The sequence below is a fragment of the Anas platyrhynchos genome, chromosome 10 (assembly GCF_047663525.1).
Source record: "Anas platyrhynchos isolate ZD024472 breed Pekin duck chromosome 10, IASCAAS_PekinDuck_T2T, whole genome shotgun sequence".
Lineage (NCBI taxonomy): Eukaryota > Metazoa > Chordata > Aves > Anseriformes > Anatidae > Anas > Anas platyrhynchos.
This window is the reverse complement of record NC_092596.1, coordinates 21057105-21078422: the sequence shown is the minus strand read 5'-3', so window position 1 is coordinate 21078422 and position 21318 is coordinate 21057105. Positions and strand designations below refer to the sequence as shown.

General features: G+C 36.3%; 1 long non-coding RNA gene across 3 annotated transcripts in view; it reads right to left on the bottom strand.

Annotated features, from left to right (window-relative positions):
* Window positions 1–21318, bottom strand: part of LOC106016862 (uncharacterized) — a 294342-nt gene that overhangs the window by 256044 nt on the left and 16980 nt on the right. Inside the window, exon 1 of one of the 3 annotated variants that reach the window (XR_011811769.1) lies at window positions 13831–13964. The exons of 1 other annotated variant lie outside the window; for it this stretch is intronic. This is a non-coding gene — a long non-coding RNA (uncharacterized lncRNA). Of the gene's footprint in view, window positions 1–13162; window positions 13329–13830; window positions 13965–21318 lie in introns of those variants that run through there. One more of the 3 variants, XR_011811772.1, reaches the window with a different exon arrangement.

The window sequence follows — 21318 nt, the reverse complement described above, 5'->3', positions numbered from 1 at the left end:
AAGAAATTCTGTACTCTTCTGTAGGGATAACAGGAAGACATTTAGTTAATTTTACAACAGACGAACAAATTTAATGATAAGACTATGACAAATCAGCTGAACATTTATTTTCTTAGACATAAAAATGAATGAATGAATGAGGCAGCAGGAAAAGGTATGTATGAAGGGAAACATAAGATATTCTAATGGTTCTAATTTTAAAAGCTGCCATCAAATCTTGATGTATTATGAAAGTGTGTCTAGTGAGATAAATTACAGGCATGACACTGGGGAGATCAAGAATGTGCCTTAATTTATTAAATAGTGAGTAAGTACAAGTACCACGGCTCAACACTGAAGTGTGCTAATAGAGGGTATGAAGATGTGTTGAATGGTAAGAGTTTTGCAGGTGAATCTCAAAGATCATCATTTTAAGGATATTATCTGTATGCTTTATCTTATGGGTGCTGGTGGCAAAACATAGAGCAGAGACAAGATCTGCACAAGGGGTTCTATATTGGTATACACACACACACACACACGGATATTCTACATGGAAGATGCTGAAAGATCCCATAACATTTTATGTATCGTATTCAGCATTTAACATTAATTTTCAACTCCCATTCTGAATATTAAATGATTTGGTCAGGATAAAGAAAAGATAAGCCTGTTCTATCCTTAACACAATTTGATCTTCCTTAGTGCTGGAGTTTAAAAGAAATTGTTTTTGCTCTTCTACACAACTTGAAATGTTAGGGGGTTGTGTTTCCCACCTTCTATCTCATGTTTTTTTAAGGTGTATTACTTGGCTTTACATCTTACTATAAATCTCCAAATGACAATGTGTCATGCAGCAAGTTAAGTTTCCCAGTCTATGAATCTTTTCACTACACACTGAACTTACTAAGGTGCTGGATTCTCATCTTTTCCTCTGTTGCACGTAATGCTGATATAACTGCCCTGGCCCTGACACCACCTTGCTGATACAGACTCTGGCAAAACTTACCAGATCCTCCCCCAAGTGGGAGGGATACATATGTTTGGTTCCACAGCTTTATATAAAAATAATAGTTACCATAATGACTTCATTGGCAACATAGGAAAGCATTCCAGTAGAATGCAGTCTAAGATGGAACACAAATTGCCTTCCTTGGCTATAAGAGCAGAGCCTTCCAACTATTTTTCACCATGTGAAACAGGCTAGCCTCCTTCCCATGCTGATACTTTTCTGTTGAGTAGTGAAATCAGTCATGAAGAAATCTGAAATGTAAGATGCAGAATTGCCTGGCAGAGTATTTTCAGGTCTTGGCAATCTGACAGTAAGTTATAGTTAGACTTGCTAGTTCAAGAGAGAGAGAGAGATCATGTCCTATCAGGAGAAATGAAAAAAAAATAGTAATAATAAATCCATCTCTTCCTAATAATCCCTCCCATCTGGAAGGAAAAATACCACTATGATATAACCATGTTTTGAGACCTGTATAAAATCTTTAAAATGTCTTGTCTGAGGTCATGTTCATTTTCCCTTTCTGTACTCGCATTTCCCTATCAAATTTGCTTTTCCAGAAACTCCATCTTAATATTTTAAGTCCATAACACTGACACTTTCTGCAGTTTAGTTTTTCTTCACCTTTTGGCTATTCTGTAGATGGAGTGGAATTCCTAGCTTTTCTCTGGATTACACTGAGGGCACGCTGTGGAACTGCTTACTCTTTTTTTTCCTTGTTTGTTGCCACTTAGTAGAAGTGATTATAAAGAAATTTATATTCACTTGCTATTAATTTTGTAGGAAAGAAATAATTCAGACAACATATAATCCAACCAAAAGAACTTCCAATATAACTGAATAATCTTGACTAGGGAACACATGACCTAGACTGCAACCTGAAAACTGAGATTATACCTCATGAAGAACCCGAAGTCTCAGTATCCCAGGAGATTTAAAACTGGATTTGAGGGGCTATGTGAGCAAGTTTGATACTAGATTACTATGCCTCCCTGTAAAACATTATTTACAGTCTTTCTGACCTGAATGCTTCTACTTTGGCTGTTAAAAATATACACTGTAATCTACATATGCCAAATTAAGTCATTTACTTTATTTCTACAAAATTTGAAAGCTGAAAAAGGAGATAGATTTAACACACCTAGTAATTTCTTTAATAATGACAGATTTAATTAAGACATCTGTTGAAAGCCCATAAATGGAATTTAACAAATCAAAGATATAGTACGAAAGTCCCCATGTAACATAATAAATTGTTTTACCCTACCACAGGCATTTTAGTAAGACGTTTCCAGGAAATATGGCACTGTAGCCTTTTAAAAGCAAAATGTTTACTCGCAGTAGTAAATTTGCTTGATTGCCAGCAGTGATACCCTCACAAAGCTGTTAACCCTGACAGGAAATGAACACCATGTGTTCACAGAGCAGACGCCCTCGCCATACGTCCTCCAGCTGCATCACCTCTGCTGCCACCCAGGCCACAGAGTCCCTAGAAATATGAAATGCAAGTATTTCCTTAAAAAATAATGCATATGTGACAGAATTCAATTCACGCATTAACATTAGAAAACAGAATTTTCAGTACTGTAACAGAAACTGGAAAACTGGCACATACTAGGTTTGCTAGTAACAATGTTGACTCAACATTTCTCCAAACAGTTCTGTCTTCTCCAAGGGACAGTAGAGGACTGTGGAGTACTTATTCCTGACAGTTTTTTCTTGCAGGTGCATCTAGTAAATTTACCACTTCTTCTGTTGCACTCCCAAAAGAATACACCTTTATTGGATCTAAAAGTGACATATTTTCCCTTTACTGAACAGTCTCAGACACTTTCTTTATAAATAAGTTATTTTTGAAATATGTGTATGTGATATGTATGTGATAAAATGAAAAAAAAAAAACCAACAACAACAAAAAAAAACTATTTAATCAGTGATAAGCTAAGAACTATAGTCTCCAGGAGTTTTTCTTGAGGAAGCATTTGGGATCTGTATATTTTGATATCAAATGAAAACTGCATGAATGTTGTTATACCGACAGGAATAAGATGCAAGAAGGCACGCAAAAGTTACAGCAGAGGTGAGATATTTCCAAAAACAATATGAAAGAGCAAACACAATGAAAACAAAAAGGCTTTCCTGACCACTGTTAGAAAAGACAGTGATTTTCTAACCAAATTTATGTATGATCTAAGTTTGTGTAATTTAATACAGTAGATACTGTATTCCCTCAATACACTTCCCAGAATATACCGAGTACAAGAGATACTGATCCCAAATCTCAAGGTAACGCAAACATTTTCTGCAAATAAAAAGATTTCAAAGCTTGTCAAAACTCTGCACAGGAAAAACTACTCAAGTTCACTGCCAGAACCACATTAGCTTCTTAAGTGTAAAAACAAAATTACTGCATCAGACCCTCAGCTGTTACAAGCTAAGGACTCTACTGCACAGTCATAACACATAAAGCTACAATAAGCAACCAAAATAAAGGCATTACCAGCTGGCATTGAAAGCACTATTATAACTACTACAACTAACTCTAAATATTTAGGTTAAAAATACAGCTTACTAGTTCATATTGTTAAAAACTCAAATTAACATTAGTAACTATTGCTCTTCCCCAGACCAAGTTATTAGTTGCCTTTAGTTCCCTTTACTACTAGTTCCTTATTCAGCTGCAAACCAAGTTCTGAGAACAAAAATATCCCCCCCAAAATATTTTAAGAGGACAAATATTTTGCTAGAAAATAACAATTAAGCTTCTCACTTCATTTGCTAAACATCTTTCAATGTAAAATGCACTCTAAAATACCATTATGCTTGGTTAGATTAAATCAAGCGTTCTTTGATCTGAAACATGCAGAACCATAAAATGTTTGGATGTGATAAAAATTTGACATCACGGATCAGCTTCACATCTTTTATTCTTTTTCATAAAGAAGTGTCAGACAACTACATAAAAATAATAGATCAAATAAACATAGACAGTTGTACACAGACCATAGAATCTTAAAAAATACTGAATAATTCAAGCGAACTCTAGCAACACTTGTAATTTAAAACACTTGCAATTTTTCATAAAGCAATACTTTCTTAATTTTCATCTTTTTTTTTTTTACAGTGCCTTAGGAGAAAGAAAGGCAACAATAGGAACTATAACCGCAAATATTAAAGTGTTTACTTCTAGTATCAGTAAAGTAAATATGCCATTAAAAGATAATGCAATTTGCAAACATTTGTTCCAGATCACTACAGAAAACAAAATTTTCAGAGACTATGATATTTTTTCCCCTCTTGCTATCTACAGTATTACTTTGCAATAAAAAACATTTTTTAATACATTCCCAACAAGAGATTTTTTTGTTTTAGAAAGAAGTAACACACAGATTAAGTACCTTTATTTGTTCTAGGGTAAGTGTTCAGATTTTCAGTGGTGTCACAACCTAGGACTAGCTGGCTATATTAATTCTGATGTCTGCACTACTTTGAGTATCTCCGCATTGCACTGCCTGACACTTATCACAAGGAAACCGAAGTTCTCATCTCAATTTTACCTCTGATCTGCTCCTTGGATCTACTCTGTCACTTTAAAATATAAGTTTTGCCTCTGTTTCTGGCCCTCTAATTTATGCTCCTGTGCCCCGACAGTTCATGTGTAGAGGAAAGAAGAGCTCACCAGGAAAAACAGAGACATTCAAAAAGTGACTAAATATGTAATTGGGAGTTATAACATATACCTTGACTTGGAAAAGTAAACATCACATACACATTTCACTTTTATCTCTCTACATCTATGTTTTGTGTGATCTTATTTGGACAACTGTTTGCTTGTTCTTGTGCTGTTTTTGTTTTTTTGTTGTTTTTTTTTTTTTTTCCAAACTTCTCATTTTGCGAAAAGTTATATGTCCTAAGATGTTGTTTTCCTGCCAGCCAACCTTGAAAACAATTTCCTTCTTTCCCTCTCCCTGCTAGACATATTGACACCATAATACTACTGCTTCCCTTTCTCTCCCAGACAGTTTCTCCAACCTCTACTGCTTGTTCATCATCTTAACAGCAGCAGTTTTGCCAACACATGTTGCAAAGACCAGATGCATTTACATACTCTAGAGGAAATGTACATACTGCTGTTACTAATATGACCATTACAGCTAGCTGCTCCTCTGGGAATCACTCACCTGTTTCAAAACCCAACATCTGAACAGCCCTGCTGACTTTCATTTTTTTAAACTCCAAACCAAAGTGCTTAGTTTTGCATATTTGCAATCCATTGCTATAGAGTTCAATACTCTAATTATGTACGCTCAATTTCTGTCCTGGCCACAACATACATAAACATTTTGTCTTCTTATTGATTTTTGCCTTTCATAAATTCTAGTTATACAGCACTGACTTACTACTAAGTCCACTTTCAAAGTTTTATTAACTTGAGGTGCTTTAGAGAAAGACAGATGTGTTTTCTTAAGAAATATGGGAAATCACTATTGTTTTCCAAGGTAAGAGTACAATTTAAAGCATTTACTAAGTACAGTGGTCTTGTCAGGCTCATACTTTATAAATTATCATTAATTCCTTTATTAATTGAACTCAATCAACCTAAATGAGTAGATTGGATGAAAATATATATTTTATATGCATTAGTAGCATATGAGTCACCTTGATCTCCTTTGGGATGAAACTCTAATTAACTCTGGAACATATTTTGTCTATAAAAATTCCTGTTGATTGCCCATGAGGTTAACAGGAACTCATTTTGCCAGATGATGTTAACTTTTATGGGTTAAGGTTGTGAGTTACTGGGAGCAGCAGCTGCGTATTCTATGTTCAGGGCATGTCTTCAGCAATTCAGTATTTTAAGAATCATGACATTCAAATTTGATGTATGAAAAAGTCACAAAAAGGAAGAGAGATGATAAAACATTATGTATTAAAATCTTAGAATTGACAACTTCCATTAATACTCTGACATACCACTTATGTATGTGCTATATAACATAAGTTCAGGTAATTATAACTAAACAAAAAATGAAGTTACTGACATGAGCTAACAGCAAAGAGTAAAGGAAGCTGTTGGGAAATCAGTGGCGTGGCCTTTGCAACCCTAAGATATGCTAGCAGTTCCTTGTGAGACTCTACAAATCAAAGAATATTTAGATTAATTCCATAAAATAGGGTGGAAGTATAATCATTAACATTTTTATTTTCAGATTTGTTAATATTTAACAACTGTAAGATTTCTTCAAGGTGAAATTTAGCAGACATCATTTTTAAAAAGTTTTTTTTTAATTTTTAAAAATTAAAAATAATTTTTAAAAGTTTTAAAGACCTGCACTATCAGAACTTCAGAAGGTTTTTCCCACCTTAAAATAAAGTTATAAAAATAAAAAAATAAATATATATAATATAAAAATAATAAAAACCACAGATTTCAGACTCAGTGCAACAAGTTATACCAACTTTCAATACATTGAATACATTTGCTATTACTTAGCAAAGCAGTTAGACCACTCTAACACAGCTTCATTACTAAATCTGGAATACAGAATACACAGGTTTTGGTAAACTACTGAAAGAAAAACTGAATAGTGTAACTGCAGATCTTCAAATTATTAGGCCAAAACCCTAAAACACTGGTTGTAAGTTCAAGTTTTAACTTGCACTTTGTCTGTAGCTCGGTGCTGGGGCCGGTCCTCTTTAACATCTTCATCAATGATCTGGATGAGGGCATTGAGTGCACCCTCAGTAAGTTTGCAGATGACACCAAGCTAGGTGCGTGTGTCGATCTGCTTGAGGGTAGGAAGGCTCTGCAGGAGGATTTGGATAGGCTGCACCGATGGGCTGAGGTCAACTGTATGAAGTTTAACAAGGCCAAGTGCCGGGTCCTGCACCTGGGGCGCAATAACCCCAAGAAGAGCTACATGCTGGGAGAGGAATGGTTGGAGAGCTGCCAGGCAGAGAAGGACCTGGGAGTGATGGTGGACAGTCGGCTGAATATGAGCCAGCAGTGTGCTCAGGTGGCCAAGAAGGCCAACGGCATCCTGGCTTGTATCAGAAACACTGTGACCAGCAGGGCTAGGGAGGTGATCGTCCCCCTGTACTCGGCTCTGGTGAGGCCGCACCTCGAGTACTGTGTTCAGTTCTGGGCCCCTCGCTACAAGAAGGACATCGAGGTGCTTGAGCGGGTCCAAAGAAGGGCGACGAAGCTGGTGAGGGGCCTGGAGAGCAAGTCCTATGAGGAGCGGCTGAAGGAGCTGGGCTTGTTCAGCCTAGAGAAAAGGAGGCTCAGGGGTGACCTTATCACTCTGTATAAGTATATTAAAGGAGGCTCTAGCGAGATGGGGGTTGGCCTGTTCTCCCATGTGCCTGGTGACAGGACGAGGGGGAATGGGCTAAAGTTGCACCAGGGGAGTTTTAGGTTAGATGTTAGGAAGAATTTCTTTACTGAAAGGGTTGTTAGACATTGGAACAGGCTGCCCAGGGAGGTGGTTGAGTCACCATCCCTGGAAGTCTTCAAAAGACGTTTAGATGTAGAACTTAGGGATATGGTTTAGTGGGGACTGTTAGTGTTAGGTCAGAGGTTGGACTCGATGATCTTGAGGTCTCTTCCAACCTAGAGATTCTGTGATTCTGTGATTCTGTATTATTTTTATGGACAAAACCAGAAGTCATAAAAACAAAAGAAAGCTTAATCATTGTTTCCCCATTTCTTTCAATAAAGAAATGTCTGACAGAAATTCAAGGAGAACCAATACCATCGCTAGGTACTAAAAGCAGCCCAAATACAGAATCACTACAAAATACGAAAACCTGTTAGCACTTCATCTATTCAACTATGTTACAGCTTGTGGAAAGCATGCTTGATGAGAATGCTGATTCCTTTGCAGCTATCAGCTGTTCTTGCTCTTGTGCTCTGGTAAGTGACAGGCAGACTTCAGAGAAATAAAGTATGAGGGAACGTTCTCTAATCTTCATAGTTCTCATACTACTAGTCAAGGTAACAAACCTCTCTCCTGAGACTACTTTTAATAGCTGTAGATGCTTCTTCTTGAACTGGCAACTATTCCTAAAGCTGAGCAATATGGTTCAGAAAAGCCTGTCCATCAAACACTTCCCACAGAATTCTGAAATTCTGTATCAACTGATACACACGATTATAAAGGCCACACAGAGAATTCTAAAAGTACAAACGCAGGTACATAAATAGCTCTGAATCACATATTAAAAAGCCTAATAGATGGAGAGTGCTCCACATGCCTCTCAGTGAAAACAGCTTTACACATTATTTAATTTCATTGCAGTTTTGATTTGCACTGGAACATCCCTCTCAGCATGCAATTACTGTTTACTGGATTTTCATGGTTTTTTTTTTTTCCTTTTTTTTTTTTTTTTTTTTGAAGTCTGCCAAAGAACTATTAGCATTTCACATGTCAGTGACGCCTGGCATCCACAGTGACTCTGCAGAATTTAATGGCAGCAAGGGAATTGTTATTGTCTATTGCTTCACTGGTCCATGAACTGAGGAGCTCCTGAGCAAGTGCTGGCACAGCGCAGCAAAGCAGCTGTTAGGCCCTATTGTTGTCAAGAATATGCATTCTGACAACTACTAATCATGTACTTACTCTGAACAGTGAATAATCTTATACATTTATTATTCTCAGAATATATTTACCCAACAAGTAATGGCAGCTCTAAATGAGTTTATGTCCTAGCAAGAAAACACAAACAGTAATTAATTAGTTTATTGTTATTTAGCCACAATTTATTTATTTTCCCAAGCCATTCACCAGATGTAGTGCTTAGTACACAAAGGTAGCTTTTGGTGGCATTTGTGTTTATCAAGTTTTTGGCAAAATTCCTTGCAAAGTATTCTAGGGAACCTAAGTTGTCTGTAAGAGGACAGATAGAAGAGAGATTAAATTTTGTCTTGAATTGGGAGCGATCTCAAAGACAGAAAAATGAGTGGTATAAGTAAAACAAACCACTTGAACTGTTGAAAGGGTTCAAGCTAGTAATCATCTATTCTCTGTTAAAACATAATAAGCAGAGCTGCTAGGATGTCTACATTGTACAATGTTATTTAGGTTTGTCATGACAGGCAATAAGTGTAAGCCTTTCCCTGGGAAGGTAACAAATATAGTGACAGTGTGACAGCAGATGAAACCCAGTTGTGATCTATATAGGCTAAAACAGAACAGACAAAATCATTTTAACTTCTGAAGATTCTCTGGACTACAAGGACAACGATTCAGGGAAATGGGAATGGGCGTAAAATACAAACTAGAAAGGTTAAGATCACGTTCTCAAGAAATGACAATACGTTAGAGGGAAGTTAGTACATGGGAATACATGGCAACGGTAACTCAGGGCACAATGTTGTCGTGCTATTCAAACCTTGGATACATTTCAGAGCATTTTAGAATAATGCATTATTTTTCTCCTTAATTTTTTCCTCTACTACTGTAAAGTAGCTGATCTTATCAAAGATTTGTAAGCTCCAAGAGCCTTCTGAACTTGTAAAACTAAGTGAGTATTCCAGAACTACTGACCTTCCATAAGGGACGCTCAGCATGGAAGATGGTAGGAGATCAAAACCTGAGACAAATTTAATCTAGAATGGAAAGTGTTACCAATTTTAGATACTGTGTGTCCCACCAGCACAGGCTCCAGCCTGCCCCCCACACTGTGCTGCTGAGGCACCAAAGCCACATCAAGGAAACAAGACTTCCAGAAAGCTTCAGCTACCTTCCTGCTGAGAACAAGCTTTACATTTTGTTTCGGTCAACAGCCACAGATCCTTCTGTATTAAACCTCACTGTGAACAAAATACAAATGTTTAAACTCCTTGAGGAGACTGGGTGCAATCCCAAGTTCATTCTTTTCCTGTTTCACCAGACACAGAAGCCAGATGATGGTTTCTATGAGTGACCATATGTAAGAACTACAAAATGTAGTGCTGATGATAGTAATACAGTAAGAATGATTGTTAATTATTAGATTGTTTAATCAGAAGGACACTACATACATTCCTAGTGTGCATTTAAATCCTTAATACAGCATTAGGATACAACAGACACCTGCACAACCACTGGTGACCACCTTGCCATAAAGGCATGTGACTACCTAGCTGGGGCTACTAAAAGCAAGTCTGCCGATAGCAAAAGCGGGATATTGTTTTAAATTTTAACAAGCTGGTAACATGTATCACTCTGTATTATACCATTGCTGAAAGTAAGAAGTAATGAGGTACAAAAACTGCCTTAGGATAAGCCTGGAGAGACAGGAGTTAAAGGCAAGAGGAAAAGATCTCTGAGCAGCTAAGCAGAGTCGGAATCAAAAGATGCAAACAAAACACCAGAATTGCTTGATGGTCTTGGAACTCAAGTACCAGATTTCAACACTGAATACAAGAACACCAACGTTCATGAATAACTTCAAAGTCTGCTGTTTTAAAATGTTATGATGTGTCTTTTTCTTTTTTTTTTTTAGGTGCCAAATTCATTCTGTTTTGAGTAAATCTGACACCAGCCTTCCACCTTGAACTGGAACACGGCCCTTCCCCCAGCCAGAGCAGAAGTGCACTTACATTTCTGTAGGGCTAACAAGAACAGTCTGCATCTACTATTTTGAAAAGGCTATAATGATTTGTATTGAAATATTTAACTTGCCTCCGAAACATTTAGATTTGTGTTTGTGACCACAATGATTTTTATTTTCCATTTTAATAACTAACATTTCAGGAACAGATTATATTGTGATGATGGAGTCAACTTTCTGTGATGCTTTTTGTTATTCTCTTTTACCTGCTTCTCCGGTCTCCAGTTCAAGGCTGAAACAATTAGGTTTTATTTAATTTAAGTTTGTTAATTGAATAGATATATAGACATTTGAAAACACCAAGATTCTCTACATGGTCTTGTTTATCAATGTCTAAATCTTGGATAACAGCTTGCTACCATGCTAAATATACAACTATTTAAGTATTTACGTACAATGTTTGTTTACCATGGCAATTGCTATACCAACTTGATATACACAGAAATAATTTCATTCAGGTTCATTTACCTCTTCCTTAGAATCTGTCCATATTTTATGGTAGTTAAAAAGAATTCTGATATTTTCCCAGTGAGGTATCTGTGGCATTTATAAAAGCATATGTAAAAGTTCAGATATATCCCTTTTCTCTTTCTTCTTTTCAGAAGACAGCAGAAAGGAAAAAAAATAAACCACCACATTTATGTAAGAAAAACATTAAAAGGAATGATTATATTAAATGCCAGATAATACCACCACCAGATTTCATTAATATCTTTTCAGAGTGGTTGTCCAGATTTTCAGAGTGCTATTGAATATTTCATCTGACTCTGCAAGGACAAACAATTATGACGATTAAAAATCTTGCCATCAGTAGGTAATGTTGTATTTTAAAAATAATCATTTGTGACGAAGCTGTAGTGTAGACAGCAATATATTGCAGCGTCAAGCATCCCCTTAACATCTGATATGGACAGTTGAAAGGGAGCACTGAGCAGATTCAGGGAGCAACCTGTGTTAAGTAGGCTGGAGAATCAAAGCATTGGGCTTTGCTGAACTGGATCAAATTAAACTACTGAATCATATTCCAAACCTTTTTTCCACATGTAAGTTTCAATGTATGTTATGTGCAAAATGTACTTGTCAATATGCCGGTATAGTATATATGACTAAAAGTATTTGTCAATGATAGAACTTCTCAAATAACCAACTAAATCAGTTGGGGGGGAAAAAATGTCAAGCAAAATGTCAAGCTTTGGACATTACTCAACGTCTGATTCTTCTGTTATAGAAGTTAGTCTTTTTGAATTTATCCCCCACATAACAAAATCAGAGGTGAAAAAAGAAATACTACTAAAATTAGTAGTCAAACCTGTAACAGCCTCTCTCATAATGCAAACAGAAAAACATCTGTATCCTAGAAAAACAAATTTCTCTAATAAGTGTTTACTGCACTCCCTTTCTTACACCTCAGATCCCACAGTCATGAGCTTCTGTATTCTAACCTCCCTTAACAGTTAAGGGCTTGCGCTCTTCTCTGGATCTCTAGAAGAGCGCAATCCACATCTGAATGCACTGTGGCAAAAGGTGAACTTGAATATGCAAAGTCCATTTCCTGATCTTTGTTCTAGGAACTGAAGATATGAAAGACAGAGGTCACAGAAATGACTGGTTATATTGACGTAAATTCACAGTATGTTAATGGATTAGACTACGTCCTTGAGTCACTGAAGAGACAGGGCCTACATCCTTCCTCATCTGCATCTGTGAAAATGGCCACACTTGTTATGTCACATTATGTTTCGATAAATGGATTATGTCCAAAAGAAAGAGAACTATACACATGCAGCCCACGGAAATAGAAACCCACAGTTCAGAAACACAAAGCATAATTGGTGATCTATCTCTGCTTAACCTGTCACACTGAATTTCACTGACATCTGATTTACTAGTGAAATCAGAAAGTGAAGAATATACAGTTTCAAAACTGCCAAAATTACCACAGACCCCAAAGGGAGTTTCTAGGGTTAAAGAGAATAATAACGACAGTGAGAATAATAACTACAGCATGACTGGAAAGGAAACTGGGTATAATAGGATAGGTAATTACAGAAGGCAAGAAATTATTCAAGACAGCAACATCATGAGAGTACAGTACCAGGAGAGATTAGAGGGAGAAAGAAATAAGACCGGTCATAGAGTATTATATATGCTGTTGAGTTTCCAATAGGGAATAATTCACTTATGTGATTCAATTCTTTATCCCTCATCACAGTCAGAAACCGCCCTGAGTTAAACAGAGGACAAAATTAAGAGATACTGTGAATTCTGAAATATCTTCTGTACTGGCAGCCACAATCCAGTCCCTTTTGCAGTAAATGAGTAATACTTAATAATGATAATAGTCATAATTAATATTAAACACTTAGGGAAGGTTTATTATCTTCAAGTCCCATTAAGTAATTAACCAATTCATTATGATTTCTAGCATAAAAGCAAGCAATGAAGTTTCACAGGGATACTCTGCAGGTCCAACACTTCAGAACTTATTTCAGCAGTTAAAAAAAATCAGCATTTCTTAATATAAAGTGATCACATTTACACAAAACAACTCTGAAGAACACTTTTTGAAAAATTTACCTTTCCAGAAGTTTCCATGTTCCTAAATTCTCCTTCCTTTTTAGGTGGGACCCAAATAGATGAGAGTTCTCACAGTAGAACAGGTGGACACGTTACTTGCATTATTTGCTTTCAGGCAGTTTACCAGCAGAAAAGAAAACCAGGTATAACTTTTCCGGAAAGATCAAAATGTAGGTGTAATTCAGAGTTCATGTAGACTTATTTTGCATACTAGCAAGTTAATATTAATATAATGAGGAATGTTTTCTTTCTGTACTGTAGGCTGCCTGAAAGTTTGTATTTTGATAGGCAAGGAACCTTTAAATCAGATTATAATCTTCACTTCCATTCTGCTACATGCACTTTTCAAATACTATTTCTGCTTTCATTTTAGATCCTGATTTAGGATGACAATAAGATCAGTACTTGCTCTTATTTTACTTTTAATTTTATGCCTGTAAGGTCAGAACTTTCTCTTCTGCATACTAGTGAAACGCAAAACTGTCTTGCTTCAGTTCAGCAGGACCGAATAAAGCTAATACTGCTGAAAAAAAAGAGGTAAACACATCTTCTCTATCTGCAGTGAAACAAAACTTGGTGAGGCATTTTCTGGAAGTGATACTTTACTTCCTCCTTTCATTTATTCAGTTTCCCAACTTTAGATAAAAACAAAGTTTCTTCTTACTTACAACTTGCTTCTTTGACTTAGATTTCCACCTCTTGAGAGACATAGTGCTTGTAGTAGGCAGTATTTTAAGAAAGTGTTTCTAATTAAGTGAACAGGTGGCTTCAACCAGCAGGAACTACTGAGCAAACAAACCCAGTGAGAGCTGGGACTAGTTGTAGCAGATGGTGTGGTCTTTGTACCACTTTAATGAAGACTGTGCCTGAGCTCTCTGTAGGGTTTAATAGAATGCTTTCCTTATCATTTGTGCAACTACATTTACACCAAAATAAAAATCTTTTCTAGATTACAAAAGCAATGCAGTCTGCGTATCTTTCAAGCACCTTCAAGCACTTATCAAGTATATATTATGCATTACAAAATTCAATAAGAAGGCTAATCCATACCTACCATTATATGACCTAATCCACCCACTAGTGAAAAATACTGTTGTAATATTTGTATTATTGTAACAATCATCTTGCAAAACTTCACACTGACATTAACAGTCTTTAGGCAATAGGTAGATACATAGATTAACTTTCCCTTGCCAATCCCCTTTTCTATATGAATCAGCAATCGTTTATAATACATTAAATAAAATATAACCTTACAATTCAACGTATAGATTTACCTAAGCACACTCCAAATGAGTGTTCACATCAGGAATGGGGAAAATTGTCCAAATGTTTTTTTTTCCTATTTTTAATTATGAGAATTAATGTGCCATCTTGCATATTCCTGTTGAGTTAGGCAAGGGTGAACAGAGAGAAAAGCAGTGGTATAAAAACAATTCCAATAGATAAATGACCATTCCAATTAAGTAAGGATTGAAAAGGAAGACAGAGTAGACAATGAAACAGCTGATTCATGTCTGAGGCTCATGTGAGTAGGCAAGCTTCCCTTTGTAATGTGGATGTTTGAGGCAAACAGTGTCACGTCTGAAGTAAATGTCTGGCAATATTGCCAGTAAGTTGCTCAGCAGCAAAGCAAAGCCAGTGAGTGTAAAGGAGAAAAATATTTTTTAAAAATGGAATATTGCAAGAATCACAGTACACACGACTCATTATTTTTACTGCTCATATCATTGAGCTTGTCTTGCTAGTTCTATTTATTTTTCACTGGAGTAATTCCTTTGGAAACTTCAAAGTAATTAGTTCAGGAACACATGTTAAAGGGTGAAGAGTTTCAATGTTGCAGCAATGTAAGATAACCATAGATCACAAAATCTGTCACGGAATAATGCAATCAAGAACAAAGCAAATTGAAGCTTTGTTTTCAAAAGATAAGAATGCAACGGAATGCATCACTAGCTCCTCTTATTTCTTGTGCTGTCTACCTAAATGAGACTCCCCGCTTGCATATTTCAAAGTCATTGGTTAATTATCCTGTAGCAAAACCACATTTTGGGTACTGTGATTTGAACATAATGATGTGACTATAATTCGAACAAATTTGAAATATGCAAAGTTGAATACTTGATTTCAGATATAATCCAGTAATTAAAGACATAACAAATCATTTAACAGGAATGTTGCCACGGTTAGGGAGAAAAACTGTTAATTGCAGCATCTGCATCTCCCCCATATTTGCACAGCTTTACTCCATCCCTAAGTCAAGATCCAACTGCAAAACATAATGAATTAAAAGGTGTATGTTCTAAACTTTCAAACCGTACGGACATCGCTGAATAAGAAAGGAACAAGATGGAATAAACAACCACCATTTGTATTTTCAATGTAGTATTTTCAATGTAATGCATTCCTGGTATGACAGAAAGTAACATTATGCCAGTTAGAAGGATAATATGACAGTACAGTAAATGTAATGGAATCAAAGACAAAAGGCATGTTGAAGACACTTTCTTTTAAAAATACACTGCTGGTGTTATCTTGATAATTTTTATAATTCTGATGAGAGTTTTGTGCTGTTTGTTCATACAATTAAAACCTTTTTTGTGTTTTTGATAATACACGATTATATTGTCCTTAAGAGAATGTCACGATTCAGGTTGGGTTTTAGAGATCAGAATTCATAAACCTTGCTAGGAGCTCTCCCTGTGGCGGCTGCTCTCAGGCACCCAAGGTTAATATCACTGAATGTTCTTTCATTGAGAGACCAAGCACTCCTGTGAGAAAGGCCTGCTCCAAATTCAGCAATACAAAGGGAAATAGCACTGGCTACACTATGGCTCTCTGCAATTACAGGCAGCCTTTTATTCCCTGCCACCAATGTGATTTCAAATCCTGCAGTGACCTTGGTTTTGTCATTCCCTGATGAAAAATATAAGCATGTTTCATGTGTATTGAAAATGCATGTTCAGCATTACTATTCAGCCATGAATACTGTTCAACAGTGACTGAACAGTGTGGATGAGAGCTACAAATGTTCTACAGGTCAAACCTACAATCTGAGAACTCAATTAAAATTATGTAATTTACCTTTCTTATTTCTGTGTTCCCTTTCCAGTCTAGCCGAGCACAGAGCATCACAGTAAACATGTTTTCACACGTCAGTTTTCCTCCACAAGTTGTTTCAATGCTGTCTATTTTTGTCACCCTTCCTGCTACAGCAGATGTGTAACATCCACATTACTTTGAAATGCACCTTTGTGCTTATATAGAAAAAAAAATATTTACAACTGATAATGCTCACCACTTCTGTGAGTGTTTATGTGTCCTAGCAATCAGTTCAAAATCAGCAGCTCTGCTGTGTTTAGTCTTAACGTCCCAGTAACAAGCACGGGCATCTGCTCAGCTTTTAAGCAGAGAATGAAGTTATTTAGAAGAAAGGATGAGTTGTTTTGTACAGATAACGATTCACAGAATCGGAGAGAATAAACAAATATCCACTGACATTGACTGACCTGTACCTATTTAACAGTGTTACAAATCTGGCAGAGTTTTTATTTCCTTGATATACAGATCAAACCTTTCCTTGAAACTCCCAGCTTTAATCAGTGAGGGACTTAAAAGAGCTAAAATATATTGCATTCTGCTTACCACACTTGATGAGATGCATTCACCAGCTTCTATTTTACTTTTGCTGCTGTGACACAACTTTGCAAACAGGTGAAACGCTTATGATAATCAATTTATCTCAGGATATCTAAACATGCAAATTGGTAATTAGCTATTTTGGAACATCTACGTTTTATTCCAACACTTGTCTCCTGCAAACATTCTGGAAAAACTGGAGCTTTGACTTTGTTATAGGAGTGAGCAGGAGAGAGGATTATAAGCTTGAGAATGTGAGAAGTGCCTCAGAATTTGTTCAATATTGCCCACCAGCTCTCCTTTCTTTTCTTTTGCCAGAAAGGTAACATTGCAACAACAGTTCAGTGTTACAGCATTCATCAAAAGGCAGTACTTGAGACTAATAATGCAGTGTGGTAAATAAAAATACTAAGAAATCCAGACACATTACCAAGAAAAGATACACAGAATTAGTGCAGTAATAGTAACTAAAGCCCATATACAGAGATGCTAACCAGAACATACAGAAGCTGTGTTCCACATTCATCCACTCTGAAATTACCCAAACCTGCTAGTCTTCAGGGACACGGAAGAGTTCATCTCTGTGTCCAAACTTGGAATAGAAAGTATGAATGAAGGCTGACACAAGCTGCTTCCCATCCTGTTTCTTTTATGAAGATCATAGCGGGTTTAGTTCAGTTGTTCTAGTTAGTTCACAGTATGTGGATCTTCAAAATGATGGACTGAAGTCCTTTGAGAAAGTCTAAATATATCAGAAAATGAGGAAAAAACTACTGCTAATACATGAGTCTCTCAATTATTAAACACTCCTAGGCATAAATCATTTCATTAATTCCAGATTAAAATTGCTCATTTGACTTTCCTATTGCCCATATAAGAAAATGCATTTGCATATACTTGTGCAGAATTCTTAAAAGTCAAGTATCATGCCCAGATAAAACAGAACAAGTACTGCACACAACAAAACCAGGAAAACTACTCAAGTAAGGTGTCTGAAAAGAATTATGCCAATAAAAAAAAGTCAGTCATAAGGACATCAATTTCAAAAAGAAATCTATGTTAGTTTATTGTATATATTGCACATAACTTAAAGCTATCTGTGCTAGTCAGGAACTGGCTCAAAAATAAGACTGCTGACTGCTCGAATGAATTTTTGGAATGCTTCAGTGTGTGTTATTTTCTTGAGAGAGGAAGAAAACCATCTCTGCCAAGCATTCTGCTATTTTGAGAGTATTCAAGATAAATTATTTTTAAATCTATACTAACATCATTTTTTTTCCTAACATATGACTTGAACTATGGCAGCACACAGAATTACCATGAGGACTGGCACCGCATACAGACAATTTGCTTGTGTAATAGCTACCTTAATCTTCTGGGACCAAGATAGCCCAAAATAAGGACCAGCTCTTGGTGTTCTTTTCAACCTATATAACCGTAATAACCTAAAATGAAGTTTGTTTTATTTACATGTAATTCAGTGTTATCACTCTGGAGTTGTTCCCAAAATATATCTGCTCTAAACACCACCCTTTTTACCTCATTACAGTGTCACTTTACACTTGACCTAACTCAGAAACTACAATTCAAAGCTGCTTACACACAGGAATTTCATAAAGACAGTACCAAATGTGAAGACAGACTAAGACATCCAACTATTGACAATTCTCTAATGCTGTCCTACAGCAGGTTTTTTTATTTGGAGAGCAGGACATACAAGTTCTCCCACTGTCATCTGGGAAAGGATCAGCAGTACAGCCCACTGAGGAACAAATAACTTTAGGGCACACCCTCAGAAATTCATTTGTGTTTATATGCAAAACTAAACTGCTTCAGTAAATCAAGTGGAGCTTTCCATGCAACTGCAAATTTATATCAGTTACTAATGTTCAGTTTTAATCCACTCATTTAAATTACTAATTATTTACTAATTATTTTCTGTTTTTCTTGTTTAGGTAGCTGGCAATATTGAACTACTAAAAGCAGTGATGGTTTTAAGACACCTGTTATGATCCTTAATACACCATGACGTGTTGGTTCTTTTTTTTTCCCCTTCTTTTCTTTACATTGCACTCCAATGTGATGTCAGTTTGGAGGTTATTGAAATTATCGTTCATGCCCTGAAGATCTGGTAAAACAGGAATGTGTGATTCAAATTATTAAGTAAAATGAAAGAAGAAAAGAGGACAACATAAAGGGTCTTATTTTTAATTCTCTTTGCAAATCTCAGCAGTTAAAAGCCAGATGAATAGAAATCAGTTAAGGTTCATTACAGTTACAATCCATCCAGAGAAAGAGAAAGATAGAAGCTCTGGTACATTAACTTTTACGCTTGTGACCCAGTAAATAATGTTCCAGTTAGAGCTATGACTTCTTGCAACCCAAAGACCATATAAAAATGAACACAGTATTTCAGAAATTAGTGTTACTGTTAAGTGCTAAACACAGATTTGAAGAATGTCAAATTGAATACACAACTGGAATTTTTAAAGAAATATTCCCATTTTTGTTCTCCGAATTTTTGGGTATGATTATACTGTTTAAATTAATGAGAAAAAAGGCTGTCTGTCAAACCTACAGCAATCCAATTGCAAAATCAAATTTATGATGAGGCTAACACAGATGACATGCTTCCATTTTCTCTTCACACATGGAAGAAACTAGATTTTCAGTTAGCCTGGATCATTTAACCAATGAATCTGTAATTCAGATGCAAGCACTGAGTGTTACCTTAGCAGACAGCAGAGGTGGAGGTGCAGGTCGAGGGAGTTTGACATTGTATTTGTCCCCACAAAAGGATGTCTATCAGATCATAGTCTTGCTTCACTTGCAAGAAAGAATGACGAAATCCTGTTTTTTCAGTTACTTCAGAGCAATAAAATACAGTAAACCACATCTAGAAAACAGATCCACCTTATAATATTGTATTTATTCACTGTGGAAATTGCATTACAATGATTCTCTTTTGATGTATGTGCAGGTTGGTTTAAGACAAGCCTCAATTGGTGAATACAGATAACTCATTAAAAATATAGGGACTAATTTGCATTCTAGCCTTTTACTTTTGTTTAACAAGTAGCATCTAAGTTGCACAGTTGGTGAGCCAGTAACAGGGATGTCTAATTAAAAGGGCCATTAGCAAGTTACAGATTAGCATCCTAAGGCTGGCTTCAGAGGTTAAAAGAACCCAACATATCTTCTTGTCTGCTAAAGCTAGGTCTCTAATGTGGATAAAAATGAATGTCCGTTGATAAGAATGCCTGGCTAATTTCTCTATTGCAGGACTTAAGATGTTTTCTATACAGGCGGTCAAGAATAGAGTGAAGTTTTGTCTGCTCAGTTCAATGTACATCACCTCTGGTTCTGCAATGTTGAGATAAATTCAGGTTACAATTTCACCTCACTTTCTCACTGGTCTACAAGCTATTTGTAGAGAGAAGACCTGCAGCAATGGTTGAGATCTACTGAACCAATGAATTTTTCAACCAATAAGAGAGACCTAAAATCCAAGATAAGCAGTACCTTTTTCAAATTTTAGATTAATACAATGTGACTTATTCTGTAAAGCCAAGGACAAGGAAATTATGACACTGGCTTAGTAAATATCTTGCCACGAAAGCACTCCAATTTCTGTAAAAAAAAAAAAAAAAAAAAAAAAAAAGATGTAAAGAGAACCTACACATGTGGTGTAATCCCCTTTTTAACACTTTTTCCTCTTTTTTTTTTTGTTTGTTTGTTTGTTTTCTTTCTTACACAACCACTGAGAGGACTCTGCTTGCTACAAACTCTTACATAAAAAGAAAATGATCAAGAGAACACAATGAATATTACTTTTTTTTTTCCTAGTTTTGTCTTCTTCACCTCATTTAATATTTTAGGAGTTAAAAATCATAGGAATCAAAGGAACGCTGGTCAGAAGAAACCCTGAATGAAGCAATACTCACTAGCCTTTAAAATGTCCAGCCTCTGTGTGCAACCTGTCACAATACTTTTCTACTCTCCTACTAAAGTATTTTTCTCCAGTATGCACTATGAATCCTGATATTGTACCTCTTGATTCTTGCTTTACTTTCTGCTTTTATTTAAAAAAAACTCACTTTGTTGTCTTTACACCTTTTCTCCAGGCAGTTGCAAACTGCCTGATCCCCTGTACGCCTCATCCTCCTGAGCCCAAACAAACCCAGCTCCCTCAGCCTCTCCTCACACATGACGAGCTGAACACTTTGTATTTCTGGCCTCTCCAGTCTGTCAACACACTTCTCAAACTGAGGGACTGAAATATGAATTCAGTATTACAGACACAGCCTCACCAGCAGTATGTTTTCCAGTTGTATGTAATTACCTGGCATATCCTGGCTCCATGTCAGCAGTTGGACCTTATGGGTCCCTTCCAACTCGGATGTTTTATGATTCCACGATCCTGTTTAAAACAAGTTATCAGATAACTGACACAGGTACTGGAGTTTAGAAGTTCTTGTAGTCATACTGTTTTGAGATCTACATGTACTACCCATGTA